Source organism: Cyprinodon variegatus, unplaced genomic scaffold (assembly GCF_000732505.1).
Source record: "Cyprinodon variegatus isolate N-32 unplaced genomic scaffold, C_variegatus-1.0 Scaffold211, whole genome shotgun sequence".
Classification (NCBI taxonomy): Eukaryota; Metazoa; Chordata; class Actinopteri; order Cyprinodontiformes; family Cyprinodontidae; genus Cyprinodon; species Cyprinodon variegatus.
Window position 1 is genome coordinate 499868 of NW_015150664.1, and position 425 is coordinate 500292.

Below are 425 nucleotides of genomic sequence, written 5' to 3' on the forward strand. Positions count from 1 at the left end.
TTGAAGAAGCTAAGCAGCATGTGATAACCTTTGAGAAGCTACAGAGTTTTATGCCTTAGATGGACAAATCTAATAGCACCTTTTTTTTTTCTTTTTACTGAAAGAGTGGAACACATGTAACCTGTTCTATAGAGGGACTTAAGAAGACACAAGAAGTCCTATATAAAGTTGGGACTAAACATTTTGAAAAAGGTGATCAGCTGAGCAAAATGAAAAATAATAACTACATAAAATCCAACACAGCACATCACCAATAACACAAAGCTTGATGCCATCTTTCAGCTTTATGCTGTAGGATAGCAAAGAAAAGGATATTCAGAGAATACTTAGGTTTGGGTTGGTGGTTCATCCTCCAGCATGACAACGACCATAAACATACAACCAGAACAACATTACAATTGTTTTAATTATATCAGCTCCTATCA